At 49.0% G+C, this 12,324-nt stretch overlaps 1 protein-coding gene across 1 annotated transcript in view; it reads left to right on the forward strand.

Moving 5' to 3' along the window:
* The window catches only part of Myh9 (myosin, heavy chain 9, non-muscle), an 88,930-nt gene that overhangs the window by 399 nt on the left and 76,207 nt on the right, over positions 1 to 12,324 (forward strand). The window lies entirely within an intron of this gene.

Genomic DNA, 12,324 nt, shown 5'->3' on the forward strand with positions numbered 1-12,324 from the left:
GGGCACCGGGGAGCCCGGCCTCCCTCTGCAGCCGGGGGCGCCCGCCCTGGCCTCGGCCGGGGCCGAGTTGGGCAAACTTTTTAACCCCTTCCGGGGAGCCGCGGTCCTCGGGACCCAAGCGAGGATAAAAATCGGGAGGTCGGGGTAGCAGCCCCTTCGTGAGTGTCCGGGCGTTTTGGAAGCAGAGGTAACGGGTAACCCGGGACCGTTTGGCAGCTGTCAGGGCGTCCTCCTGAGTCAGAATCCGACCATCCGCCGCAGACATTGCGCCCGGCTGGGTTTCCGCCCTCCGCCGGCGACTTCCTCGTTCTCCCGGCCGCCCTCTGTCGGGGCGCAGGGGGCGGGGAGAGGTGTGGTAGGTGCCTGGGGAAGGGGGACCTGGCGAGATCCGGGTCGCGCGGAGCGATGGAGAGACCCGCTCCTACCCCCGCACCCCTTCCTCTCGGGTCCCCGCAGGAGGGAGGCCGGGGGCGCGTGTACCTGGGCCCGCTCGGATGTGCACCTGATTCCACCGCACCCTCGGCCGCCCGGCTCGGAGGAGAGCTGGCCCTGCCTTTAGGACCTGACCTCCTGGGATATTGCCTCTTTCCTGTTTGGGCCACAGGCAGGATTCTTCTACACCCCTCACTTCCCTTGTGCAAGGGTCCGCACTCCATCCCGTCCCGGAGCCACGCCTAGGGCAGAACTGCACTCTCCTCCCTCCTACCCCCCCCCCCACACACACACCTCGGGCGCCGCAGTTTCAAACCGAAACGAAGTCTGTGCCCTCCAGGACGAGCTGGCGGGCTGTCCCAAAGCTGGGGCCAGGGTGAATGCCGGGGTGCTGCCTGCAGCCCCGCCCAGCGTTGTGGGGAGAAGGTTCCTGGGAAGTCCCCGGTCCCCGAGACGGGGCGGTTCCCTCCGCCGGCCCCTGGCCCCGCACTTCTCTGTTCGCTGCGCGCTTTTCTGGGTTTACGTGGATTTCAAAGTAACTGTTGAGTAACTTCCAAGTGGAAACGTCTTAGCTCCTTCTTGCGTGGTGCAACATTGTGGTCATTTCTGATTCCACTGTCTGGAGTCGGACCGGATAAATTCACCTAATGGCTGTAGTCCCTTTTGGGAAAGGAGGGCAGCTGCTTGAGGGCTTGTTTAGACGATCACTCAATTAATATTAGCCAATTAATATACAAGATTGCTATGGGTGGGGGAGGAGGGCATACAGATGTGTAATTGAGCAAATATTTAACTGGCTTCTCTGTGCCAGGGACTTTGCCAGGTGGTGTGTGGGGAGGGGGGGGTGGAGGGGGGTGTGAGTTGAGTAAGACCTAGGCCCTGCCATGGGCACTTAGGGGAGAGCGGAGACAAATCTGCAGATGCCTGTAATGTGAGGTGGAGATGACAGGGACCCCAGAAAGGCACTGTGAGTCACAGGACTGAAGGAAGGAGCCAGCCTCTCCTAGGAGATCCTGGAGGCCTCTGCCCCCAGGAAGTTTGCAGGCTTGAAGGGGCGACAAAGGCAGGGTGCCTGAGATACAAAGGCAGCCTGTGATGTGTGTCCCAAGATGCCACAGACTGGAGGATTTCTGAAGTTGAGGAGGCCACTGCTGTTGAGGCAAGGAAGGAGCATGTGGCAGGTTTGGCCCACTGAGGCAAGCATGTGGTGTTGGAAAGTGAGGAGTCATTTAATGGATAATTGGGGGGTAATTAAAAAACGTCAAGAGATTGCGCAGGGTAATTTGAGAGCCAGCGTGCCCCCAGATGGCTATGGGGTGACACCAAAGAACTTCACTCTTCAAACTCAGCAAGTCTGGGCAGTGCAGGTGGGCAGATCCAGGTACCCTGCCAGCCAGGTTGGCAGGCTCTGCCTGGGGAGTTAAATCCAGCCCTGGGGGAAGGGCAGATGAGAGGTGTTCTCTGTGGGGCTGCTTGTCTGAAGGGCACCGGAGAGAGAAAAGGGCGGGGGGGGGGGTCCTTGTTTTATTTTTAAACTTTTTAACCCAAGGGGTTGGAGATGGGACAGTTTCTCTCTTGTAGGATGAGGGACACATGTTAATCGCAGCCTGCCTTTTGCCTGTTCTGGCTCCTGAAAAAACAAAACAAGGATCTGTTAGCTCTTAAAAGAAGGAAAGCACACTCTAAAAACGCAGCATTGTTTGCAGCCTGGTAGGGTATGGCTAGAAACCCGGCTGGGAGCTTTCTTCACTTCCTCTTCTCCCTAATCCTTCAATAAAGTACTTAAGACAGCCCTTACCAGCTTGACATCTTTATTTCAAAGGGAGAGGAGGGGTTAGCTGTTGTTTTCCTTCTCTTGCTGGGGAGAAAGAAATAGAAACCCGAAGCAGAGGGGAAAAAAAATCACTTGCCTTGACAGCTTCCTCCCAAGCATCATGTTCCAAAAATATTTAGAATAACAAAATCTGTGTGTCCTCTTAATTAAACAAACGTCCTAATTTACTGAGCATAAAACAAGCATCTCTACCCACAGGGGCAGGAAGTACATTTTCCCTTTGTGCAGCCTTAGAGAGACTGTGCCTCTTGGCTTTTAACCCTTGGTGTGCTGAGCCCTTGGGCGCAGGTCCACTGCTGACAACAGACTAGAATCTGAGCAGTCCCTCTGGGCAGCAGGGTTCCTGCAATTCACAGAACCCCGTTCTTCCGGTTTTCTTGTGGTTTATTGGAGATAGGAGTCTCACGGACTTTCCTGCCCTGTCTGGCTTTGAACCGCGATCCTCAGATCTCAGCCTCCTGAGTAGCTAGGATTACAGTCATGAGCCACCAGTACCCAGCCAGAACCCTATTCTTAAGGCTGGGAAGAGTTGGGATGGGGTCACAGGAAGAACTAGAGCTTTGGAAATTGGCAGAGTTAAAATCCTGACCCTGCCTAGAAACTTTGTGACCTTGGGCGAGTTACATAGCTTTTTCCGAGTTACTCCTCTGTGGAGTTGAGGTCTGTTCCACACAGGGTTGGATGTGAGAGCTCAAGCCCTAGGCCATGTTTAAAAAAAGGTGGAAGGTGTATGGCGGGGAGGAGGGGGGGCTGATAGTGGCTATTTAGCTAGATTTTTTTTCAAGTCGTGGGTTAAATCTCTAGCATGTAAATGCTGTCATTGCTCCCTGGGTTGTAAGCAGTGGGTAAGAATGGGTAGTAGGGTGTTGTCCCTGGCTCCTAGCTCAGTGTTCTTAAAGGGGTGCATGAACCGAGCTTTTGTGGGCTGTGTGGCTGGTCCCTCTGCTGATGCTTTTGGTACACATAGCCTTGGCACCAAGTGGAAGATTCTCACATGGTTCAGTTGTAAAACATGGTTTCCCATTGTCTAGACTCTTTAAGTGATGAGCGTGTGATGTGGAAAGAGCCATGGTCTTGTGTGTTGAAGACCTTCTAGCGCTGACTCTGATTGAGGGTTGGTTTGGTTTTGATAGAAAGCTGTATCACCTCACAAAAGACAAGGTGGGAAACTGGAAAATGAAGGAATTAAAATTCCTTCCAAATGCCTGTTTCTTAGACCTTATTGATGGGAATGTGTATTGTATAACTCCTTTTAAAAGAAGGCAGTTGGGCTGGGGATGTGGCTTAGTGGTAGACTGCTTGCCTAGCCCTGAGTACCACATAAACAGAAAAAGCCGGAAGTGGTGCTGTGGCTCAAGCAGTAAAACACTAGCCTTGAGCAGAGAGAGGCTCAGGGACAATGCTGAGGCCCTGAGTTCAACCCCCAGGACTAGCAAACAAACAAAAAAAAAAAAAGAAAAAAGAAAAAAGGCAGTTTAGCAGTATCTGTCAAAGCACAGTTCCTGACTGCATTCTAGGAATGTATCCCACAGATAAACTCAACTGTGGAAAAGGAAATATCTGAGAATATTCATTGTCAAAGAAACGGCAGGAAACAAGCTAACTGTCCATTCAAAGGTCAAATTAATCACCCTAAGGCTGTACAGTGGAAGTCCTCACCAGCCTTTAAAAACTGAAGCTCATCTATCTATCTGCCTGCCTGCCTGCCTGCCTGCCTGCCTGCCATCTATCATGTTTGTCAAGGTAGATATAAGGAGAAAAGGGAAAAACAAAATTAGACACAAAGTAGTATGTATGTTGCTACCATCCCCCCTTTTATTTTCCAAAACCTGATGTCCCTTTTTCTTTTCTTTTTTTCTTTTTTTTAGACAGGATATTGCTATATAACTCAGACTGGCTGGAACCTTCCACTCTCCTGTCTCTGTCTCCTGAGTGCTGGGATATAGATGTACCATCCTGTATAGTTTACTTAGGACAAAAGTCTTAAAAAAGGGCTAACTTGCTCTTAATGCTTGAAATGCTCTGCGTGCTGTTTTCTTCGTGATGTCACATTGTCACAAGAGTAATCGCTTGGGTTGGGATGCAGCTCAGTGGCAAAGCGCTTGCCTAGCAAGTGCAACGTCCTGGGTTCGATCCCCAATACCAAAAAAAAAAAAAAAGAGTAATCCCTTAGACACTCTGGTCCACTCTGTTTTCCTGGGAAATGGCGGCTGACTGCTTTGTGGGTGCAGGAGCTCAGTCTCACTCCTGGAAGATGTGTCAGGATGCCTCTGGCCAGAGTTCCCACAGTTTGCTTGTGTCCAGATCATGTGTTTTTCTGTCCTGGGGAGCCCAGCCTGACCAGAGGCTAAACTAGACCTTCCCTTGGGTCACTTTGCTTTTTACTTAAGATCATTGTGCTTACTCTCCCGTTCTTGCTCCTTCCCACTCCATTCAGACATCCAGCCTGTGGTTTCTATGTATTAACAGTGGAAAAGCCCAAATTCCTGAGAAAATATGATTGGAGAGGCATTGTTGTGACTTGAAGACCTTAACCCCATCCTCCAAGAAGTGGGTTAGCCTTGGCTGGCTCAGGTCCTGGGGTAGCCGCCTGCTGTCTGTGCCCATGGCTCTTCTCCTGGTTCTCTTGGCCCCTTTCCCCAGCAAGGCCAATGGAAGACCCAGTAGGGTCCTGAGCAGGTCCTCCCCCCAGCCAGGCAGCATAAAGAGTCACACCAGAACACACAATGAGCCTGCCTCTCAAATGGATCTACTACCACCTGGGCAGGTGGTATGAAGGCTGAGGGCATATATGCGCTCCAGTGTCCACCTGATGAGCCCAAGGATGCTGCTCACTTGGTCTGATAAGAATCTCGGAACCAAGGCTGGCTTCTGCTGGAAGAAGATTTTGAGACTTGAGAGCTGTCAAGCCTGTGGTGATTAAGTACTGCTATCTTCTGCTGCTATCTTCATCTCAGCCCCAATCCCCAGGAACCTTGCTGCTGTGGTGGAGGGATTCTGGAGCTCGCAGAGCCCTCCGGAAGGAAGTTACCATTGCTACAAAGGAGGTGGTTTCCTGTGGGACATGTTGACCTGCAGCCTATGTAGAGGGTGAAGGTAGTTCTTCCCCTGTGGTCTCTCAGAGGACCTCAAGGTCCTGATGTGCGATGGGAGAGGAAAAATGAGAGCCACCCAGGAAGGTAACGCTTACCCTGTAACCTCTGCATGATGGTTAATGTGTGAGGCAGCTGTAGGTTTTCACTGACCAAAAGGACATGTTTTTGGAAGTTAAGCCTTAAAATTTTCTCTTCTCTTTTTTTCTTTTCCTTTCCTCTCTGCCCTCCTTTCTTTTCTCCCTCCCTCCCATCCTTTTTTGTTCAGGGGATAGAACTAGGACATTGCACATGTTAGACAGGTTTTCTACCACCGTGTCACCAAGCCACAGCCCTAGGTGTCCTTTCCAGCTGTCCAACAACAACAATAAAAATCCTCCCTACTGAATATGGTCAGAATTGTGGAGTGTCTGAGCTGGAGGAGTTGGAGGCATGGCTCAGTTGGTAGAGTGCTAACCAGTGAGCCAATGTGTCAGGTATCGAGATCAAGTCCCAGTCTCCCACCTGGAAAGAAGAAAGAAAAAATAAGAGAAGTTGTTTCTCTATGTGGTACGGTGCTTAGCTCAGGCTTATTCCATGAGTTAGTAGAAAACTTGGGCTCCTGGCTCACTCAGCCTGGAGCCTTTCCCTCCAAGTCAGGAGACTTCATTTAAGACGTGAGTTTAAACTTGGGCGCTTACCCCCTTTGTTCTGCCTTCATGCATGGCTTAGTTAGCCAAGCAACACAAACTCAGCTCTTTTAATCTTTACTCAGAAATGTCCTTCCATTCTCTTATTCTTTGGGAGAGGGGGGGAGCACTAATTTAAAGAATGGGGGAGATGTTTAAGTTTCTCTGAACTTCTTCCAGTAGGGTGGGGCCCTTGGGCTGAAGGTTCCCACAGCTCAGAAAGTCAGTATTTCCCATGGGGTATTGCCAGGCGGCAGGGTGGGCCATTCAGAAAGCCACACTGGCATCTGCTGTCTTTCAGCTGGTCTGGATTTCTAGTAATTTTAACTCAATTTAGAGTCTTGGATGATGAATTTGTTGTATTTTTCCATGTAAAACCTGTGGTAGAGGGACCAAAACAGGATTTTAGGATTAGATAGACTGCTTTTTTCCTACTGTGAGCCTCAGTGTCCCCATAAACAATATGGACACTTTCTTAGGAGTATAAATGTGTGTGAAACGGTCCAGTCCTTGTGTTCTGTCCCTTTTTCTTTTCTTTAGGTTGTGGGGCTTGAACTCAGGGCCTGGGAGCTGTCCTTGAATTTCTTTGTGCTCAAGGCTAGCACTCTACCACTTGAGCCCTAGTGCCACTTCCAGTTGTTTTTTTTTTTTTTCACGTCAGAAGGGTAATGTGCCCACGTCATAACAAGGTTTAGATGGAGGCACATATCACGCAAGCACGTGAGAGCCCAATCATCATGCTTATGAACCGGAAAAGGATTGCCACTTCCAGTTTTTGAGTGGGTAATTGGAGTCTCACTGGGACTTTTCTGCCAGGGCTGGCTTTGAACCATGATTGTCAGAGAGCAGCCTCCCGAGTAGCTAGGATTATACAGTGAGCCACCGGCACCTGGCCTTTTTTTCTTTATATTGTTATCAACATCATTCTGAGGCAGTAGAGAGGAAATGCATGTTTGATTGTAAAGATTTTACATTTCTCTAGCAAAGTTGTCTTTTTAACAAGGTGTTGTGGCTAAGATGCTGTAGGAAGGAACCTGAATCTGTCAGGAGCTTCCTAAGCACCAGTGCTGAGTTTTGAGGTCAGAGATATTCTTCCTGCTGTACAATACCACTCAACTTGTTGGTTCTGTTCTGAGCTAGTTAAAGCATTAAAAAAAAATGGAGCTGGGCACTGGTGGTTCAAGCCTGGAATCCTAATTATTCAGGAGGCAGAGGATCTGAGGATCAAGGTTTAAAACCAGCCTGGCTTGAAAGTCCATGGGACTCTGCCTCTAGTTAACCACCAAAAAACCAGAAGTGGAGCTGTGGCTTAGGTGGTAGAGTGCTAGTAGCCTTGAGCAAAAAATGCCCAGGCCCTTCATTCAAGCCCCAGGACCAGCTGGAAAGAAGAAAAAGAAAGAAAAAAGGTTACAAAGCAGTAGAGGCACCCTTATTTAGTTGTCTATGTTCAAAAGGGGCACATGTTTCCTGTGTTGCACATGAAGTCACTGGGCTGGAGAAGGCAGCTTCCTGTCTGATAAACACGAACAGGGCATTGGAACAGTCTGAGTGACTTAATCTAACCAGACTGGAATGGGGGGCAGTATTAGGGCTCACTGGAGCATGAGACCTGGGAGTCAAAAGCTATCCTTTTTATGACCTCTCCCTGGCTGCCACCTGGGCTCTGGCACAGAGTTGGCCCTTCGTCCTTGTTGCATGAAGGGGCTGAAGTCCCCTGGTATTTTTGCTTAAGCTTGTGTGGAGTGAGAGGCCCTGGCAGCCACGGGCTGGTGAGTGCCTTGTTCCCTTTTACCAAATCACAAGTGTCGCCTTGCTTGGGAATCTGGGGTGACAAAGTTGCTAGTAGGGAGATGTTTCAAAGTTTTTAAAGATTTTGAACTTTTAGTTTTCAACCCAGGCTATAGTATGCTAAAGCATTCAGACTGAGCTACATCCTCGTCCTCATGTTGAATATTTCAGAGCCAGCTGTTGAGTATAAGGGATATTGCCCTCAAATTTCTAGACCATGTAGTGAACACAGGGGACTCGCAGAGTTCCTGTTTTTTGCCCTGCCCTCGTGGGATTTCATCGGTGGTGAAGGGCTTAGACCCCATCCTTGCCCTGTCACCAAGGAGCTTACCCTGTGACATTGGTGACACAAGGCAGGTCCATGTTTTTGGGAGCTTCCTAGAATCTTGAACCTGCATCTTAGAGGCGCTTCCTGCCCAGGGAGAAGCAGGAAAGGGCTGGAGGAAGATAGGAGGAGAGCTGGGTGAAGGTCTAGTTCTGCAAATAACAGTTACGGTTTTAATGTTAACCCCCCCCCCCCGTACAATACCTTTATAATAGCAATAAAAAATTAAATTTTATCAAATGCCTCTATATGCCAGGCCCATGCTAATGCTTACATGTGGACCGTCTCATAGACATCTTTCCTCCTTCCCACAAGTTGGGAACTCATCTCATTTTGCTGACAAGGTTAGTATGCATAGATTCAGACTTGGGTTCTGTCCATCCCCAGTGTGGCCTTGCAAACACCCCCACTATACTTGCATGTCCTCACCTGCAGTGAGGGTGGAGTGGTCCCTGTGGCCTTCTTCCTGTCTAGTGGCTGAGAATTCCTTAAAGGGGCCATGCTTTGGGTTGTGGCAGAATGGGGCCTCCCAGTCCATTGTTGGCTGGCTACCCAGTGCAGCTGGTTCTGAGAGGACAGGTGAAAGATCTTGGTTGTGCCATGAAAAATGACTTGTTTGCTATTGAGCCCCTGATGGTGTCCTTTGGGAACTCTCACCATCTTGACTAGCAGGCTCTCCTTCCTGTCTGTGCACTTGACAATTCTTGCATTCTTGCATTTCTTTTCTTTCTTCTTCATCTTCGTCTTTTTTTTTTCTCTCTCTTTTTACTGTTGGTTGTGGGGCTTGCACTCAGGGCCTGGGTGCTGCCCCTGAGCTTTTTCCACTCAAGGCTAGCACTCTATCGCTTTGAGCCACTTCTAGTTTTCTGGGTATTAATTGGAAATAAGAGTCTTATGAGTTTTCCTGCCTGGGCTGCCTTGGAACCTTGATACCCATCCTAAGTAGCTAGGATTACAGGTGTGGGCCACCAGGACTGGCACATTCCTGCTTTTCCTATCTGTCCTCCTGTCAAACCCTTGGTCATTCAGTGAGCACTCCTTAAAACTTTCTCCGTGCACAAGACCAAGTGCCAGGTTTAGGTGCTAGGAGTATCAAGGTTAGGGGATGGGGCCTTGTTTATATGAGTTGACAGTCTCCCAACAGGTACAGATGTGGGAGCTGGAGATCTTGGGAGTCTTAGGAGGGCTGCTTAGAGGAGGGGTTTCTGATTGCAAAGTGGAGACCATATATGGAATTTTTTGTTGTTGTTGTTGTTGATTGTGGATCTTGAACTCTGGGCCTAGGCGTTGTGCCTCAGCTCTTCAGCTCAAGGCTAGTGTTCTACCACTTGAGCCTATAACCACTTCTGGCTTTTTCGGTTTATATGGTGCTGAGGAGTTGAACCCAGAGCCTCTTGCATGCAAGGCAAGCATTCTACCACTGAGCCACCTTCCCAGCCCCCATATGGCATGTTTAAGGAGCAGGGCTGGGACCTTGTTCAGTCATTCAGACTCTGGTGAAGCTTTGTTCAAGGGTGATTCAGGTTGACCAAGCCCCCGTGAGTCAACCTGGCGCTGGTGAAAGATCTTTTCCCTAGCATCCTAGCCCCTGCACAGCCCAAGTAGCCCTTTGAGGCTTGCTTCCTTGCATTTCCTGGGAAGTATGGAGGTTGGGGATTCCACTCCCAGGTCTTTAACTAGGAATTCTGCCTGCACCCTGCTGTAACCAGACATATTCCCAGTCAAGGAGTTGGGATGAAATTTTCTGTGGAATATTAGGGGAATCAGTTCTCTTTTTAAAGTAAAACAAAGCAAAATGAAAAGATAAGGGGTGAGTTGTTTATAATACAAGTATAACCACAAAGTTGGCCAGAAGCAAGTTGTCCCTCACCCCATCCACTGTCTGCATTTTTCTAGGTTTTCTGCCCATATTCACTTATTTTACAAAATTGTAAGTGGAATGGAAACTGTGTTCTGATTTATTCGTGTAGTACTGTAATCTGAAGTTTCCTGTGTCGCAACAGTCTCCACAATGGGTGGTTTAATGGTCATGTTATGGTCCACAGAGGAGAAGAACCATTGTTTACATTTCCAGAAAGTTCCATCGGTTTTATTGACTCTTGGACATTTACTCATTCAACAAGTGTCTCCTGAGCATCGGTGGGAGGTCTTGGCCAGAGATAGCCTGTTGGTCCAGGCCTGAGATGGCCTGGCCCTGTCTTCTAGGGGCTCCTGTCTGGGACCAGGGACACAGGAGCTGCCCTCCTGGTGTTATGGCTGTGAGATCCGGCCAAGGAGACAGGAGACATGGGCAGCCTTCTTACCCAGTCGAGTCAGTGGAAAACAGGTAAAACCACTCTGTCATTCATTAGTGGTGAGAAAGCTTAGGAACCCGGAACTAGGAGGTTTTCTGGGCTTTGTGGAGGAAGGCTTTTCAGCCTGCTGCCTCCCACCCCCACCAAGCCCCTAATTGTGTCGGTGCAGTTACAAGGCCTGGGCCAGAAACGCCATCTGGAGGAGATGAGGGAGGAGAAAGTTCTCAAAGGACCTGTCTACAGGGAGGCTCAGGAAATAGCTCTTATCTGCACTGAGTGCCACGGAAGTAGGAGGGAGCTGAGGGTCTGAGCAGGTAAAAGAGCTGGAGGGAGAAAGGGAGAGGGGAAAAGGAGATAGAGAGGGTTCTCAATCACCCAGCTATCACTGCTAGGCCACTTGGGCTCTCTTGTAGCTTCTGCCTCCTCCAGATTGTACAAGAAATGTAGCAATAAGTTGCAACATACTGGTTTTGTTGTAAAAAGGAAGCATCAGAGCCCTAGTGGCTGCTTTGAGCAGTCAACATTTGTAGCAAAGGAGTAAATTTGCAGGTGGGGTGGGCTAGGCATAGGGGAGACGGATGCCAAGGGGCTAGAGACTGGAATGCAAGAATTGGCGTGCTCAGGTGTTTTCTTTCATTACAGAGAAATGGCTTCCTTCTCTCTGGCCTTCCACAACCCTTGTTCCCCAGTCCCAGCTCCAACTCAAGTCAATCTGCGTGCAGTCTGTCCCACAGCCTTAGAGAGCAGGAGTGAGTGGAACCTGTAGTTGCTTGGTAACAATCCCAAAGCTTGTTACCACCTGCCCCATGGAGGGATGAAGGGGCTGGGGCTGCCCAGACGTTATCAAGGGCTTGTGGGTGCTGTGGGCAATGCTCACTGCCAGTGCCCCTCTCTGATCTGCAGTGTGGATTTGGGTCAGTACCAGGTCTCTAGGGTTTGAAGTTTGTCACAAACAATAACAAAAGCCAAATATAACACAACTTTATTTTTCACACATTGATTTAAAAATCAGTACTAAGAAAGCTTAATTTGAGGATTTCAGCACTTAGTGGGCTGTGATGCTCCCTTTAGTTAAGGTGAGGATGTCTGTGTATCTTTTTATCTATTTCCCGTCACCTTGTTTGCACTACTATTTGGTGACTATAGGCTAAAGATTATCTTTGCATTTATACTAGCTATTTTATTGGAGGAGGGAGAGATAGAATAGAGAGAATGGAGGAGGTGGGATGTGTAGGGGGATGGATGGTTTTAGAGGCAGCAATTGAATGGAAATTCCATTTTTATCCAGTTTATTTGTAAGGTTCTGGGGATATAGCGTTGAGTAAAACCCCTGAAGTCTCTGCAGCGTATAAGCCAGTGGACCTGCTCACCGTGGCAGGTCATGCTTTAATTATGTGCTGAGGAGATCTAAACTCTGGTAACAGTGTGGTAAGTTTGCTACCATAACAAAGTGCCACAGACTGGTGGCTCAGCACAGATGGATGCTCAAAATGATGTTGGTGTCCTGAATGAAGTCTCCTTGGTGGCCATCTTCCCTTTGTCCCCTCCTGGTTTTCCTCTGTTCTTGACTGGGTCCTGAACACCCGTCATTGAAGGACCTACTCCAAAGACTTCACCATGGCCTTAATTAGGTTCTTTTGTGGTCACATTGGGAGTTAAGACGTCAGTTTGTGTATGTAGGAGCATAATTCAGGCCATAACAGAGAAATTAGGGGTAGAGAATGCTATAATCCCAAGGGGTATTCTAGGTCTGGGAGAATGAGCCCTCCTGTATATTCTTTTTTTTTTTTTTTGCCAGTTCTGAGCCTTGAACGCAGGGCCTGGGCTCTGTCTCTGAGCTGCTTTAGCTCAAGGTTAGCACTTTACCAGTTAGCCACAGTGTACTTCTGGC

Source organism: Dipodomys ordii, unplaced genomic scaffold (assembly GCF_000151885.1).
Source record: "Dipodomys ordii isolate 6190 unplaced genomic scaffold, Dord_2.0 Scaffold79, whole genome shotgun sequence".
NCBI lineage: Eukaryota > Metazoa > Chordata > Mammalia > Rodentia > Heteromyidae > Dipodomys > Dipodomys ordii.